Here is a 2,601-nt window from a genome sequence, read left to right as displayed (position 1 = left end):
ATGCACCTAGCTCTGCGGTGACTTGAAGCGCCAGGGTTGAGATACCCAGGGGAGGTGCCACTCTCTCAGTGGAGAATGGGAGGGAGGAATGGGAAAGAGACTGTGTGAAGGGGGTAAGGGAGTCAGCGATTGGAATGTAACATGAATAAATAAATAAATTATTTAATGGAAAAATAAGTAAAACCATCAAATATATGAACATATAAGGAACTAGATGTTTATTGAGACATCATCTTTATGGCAATGGTATAGCAATAATCTGTATGTCAATAACATAAAGTATATCAATAAACTGTGAATTATATTTCAGAAGCATATACCTCTTAAAAACAATTGAGTAAAGTATTTACAATGAAGATTAATGTGACATGTTTTCAAACATGGAAATAATCAAGAAAGAAAACACACTCTAACCAAGAAATATACTCTTGTTTTCACCACCTTCAAAATCCATAGGCATCAAAAGCATGATAAAACAAGTTCCTCAAAAAATCAATCTGTGTGTAAAGTTACTTTTCTTTGCCATAATTTCAACACAACCCTTTTCATCTCCTTGTTCCTCAGGCTGTAGATGAGTGGATTCAGCAGAGGGGTGAGTAGTATATATGCCAATGACATCAGTTTCTTTGTGTCTGGTGAGTACCTGGATTTGGGCTGGAGATAAGTTATACTGCCTGTGCCATAGAAGAGGGTGACAGAGGTGAGATGAGAGGCACATGTGGAAAAGGCCTTCTGCCTCCCTGTAGTGGATGGCATCCTCAGGATGGCAAAGAGAATTCGAGTATAAGACAAGAGTATCAACAGGAAGGGGACCACGACAATGAAAATGGTGCCTGTGAAAGCATAGACTTCAAACACAAATGTGTCTGCACATGCGAGTTCCAGCACAGGAGGAGTCTCACAGAAGAGATGGTTAATTTCCCTGTGGCCACAGTAGGGGAAGCTAAACACCCATATGCTCTGTAGAGTAGTCATCATGGTACCTGAGAACCATGAGAACATTACTAATTTCACAAACACTCTTTTATTCATAATCACTGGGTAGGATAGAGGATGGCAGATTGCAGCAAATCGGTCATAAGCCATTGATCCCAGGAGAAAACACTCAGTCACACCAAAGAAAAGAATGAAATACATTTGTGCAAAACAGCCCCCAAAGGAAATGGTTGCTTTCTCAGTGGTTAGGACCATCAACATTTTAGGTGTAATGACTGTGCTGAAACAAAGGTCCACTAAGGATAAGTTTTGCAGGAACAGGTACATGGGGATGTGCAGGCTCTGGTCCAGGAAGATGATCGTGATAATGATGGCATTTCCCAACACTGTCACCAGATAAATAACTAGGAAAGGTCCAAACATCTGCCTTTGAAGTTCAGGATAGTTAGAAAATCCCAAGAGGATGAAGTCAACCAGAGCTGTGATTTTGCCTCCTCATTTCAATAGTGGAACCCTGTGTTGGTCTTAGGGATCTAGCACATGTGAGATGAAGTCACAGACCAGGAGCTGAGTTCAAATTTGGAGTTCTTGGCAGAAATTGTAAAGACATGCTTCTTTTGACAGAGATTCAGACTAGCAGTTTTGAAGAATTATCAATAAGTTGTAACAATGAATCTTTAAAACACAAATGGACAAGTTACAATGTTGGCTCAGAAATCATTTAACAATTATAAAATAAGGCTGGTAAAATGATTCAGCTAGTGAAAGCACTTGGCTCATAGCCTGACTTCAGTTCCACCCTTTGAACTCACAATTAAAAAATGAATTTGATATAAATGATATAGTAATATGTAATCCTAGTACTCCTATGACAAGATGTGAGTGAGAGGCAAAGCTGAGTGAAATACCCTTAAGTTTGAGGTTAGTCTGAAGAGTATGTTGCAACAGAATCAAATTAGACCATTCTTAATATGGTAGACAGAAGAAGCAATTCCTAAGTCACCTGACCTCCAGAAGATTTCCATGGCACATGCAACACACACACATATAATAATAATAATAATAATAATAATAATAATAATAATAATAATAATAATGATAATAAAATAGTAGTAGTAGTAGTAATAGTAGTAGTAGTAGTAGTAGTATAGTAGTAGTAGTAGTAGTAGTAGTAGTAGTAGTAGTAGTAGTAGTAGTAATATAATGATAATTTTAAAGCTAAAACATTAACTAAAAGACCAATAGTCTTTGGCACCAGTTTTCTATGTAGCAAAAATTAACCAAACGCATTCTTAGAACATACACAAGCATTGTGTTATTTAGAATCTACTTTTCACTACTCTGATGCATGCATCTTTGTGTTATTTTTTTTCAAGATTTTATTTATTCATTTTATATATGACGAGTACACTGTCACTGTCTTCAGACACACCAGAAGAGGGCATCAGATCTTGTTACAGATGGTTGTGAGCCACTATGTGGTTGCTGGGATTTGAACTCAGGTCCTCTGGAAGAGCAGTCAGTGCTCTTAACCGCTGAGCCATCTCTCCAGGCTTTGTGTTATTTTTAATTGTATACTTGTATATGAATTTTAAATAATTTCAAATTAGAAATTAGTATATAATACAAAAAATTAAAACTATGATAATTTTAAATGTAAATATA

The 2,601-nt window shown here is 36.7% G+C and overlaps 1 pseudogene; it reads right to left on the bottom strand.

The window, feature by feature from the left end:
- Positions 1-492: 492 nt before the first annotated feature.
- Positions 493-1,462, bottom strand: LOC116893201 (annotated as a pseudogene).
- Between the last annotated feature and the right edge of the window lie 1,139 nt (positions 1,463-2,601).

This window comes from Rattus rattus, chromosome 2 (assembly GCF_011064425.1).
Source record: "Rattus rattus isolate New Zealand chromosome 2, Rrattus_CSIRO_v1, whole genome shotgun sequence".
Taxonomy (NCBI): Eukaryota; Metazoa; Chordata; class Mammalia; order Rodentia; family Muridae; genus Rattus; species Rattus rattus.
The sequence above is the reverse complement of the archived record's forward strand: the minus strand, read 5'-3'. Positions and strand labels throughout refer to the sequence as shown.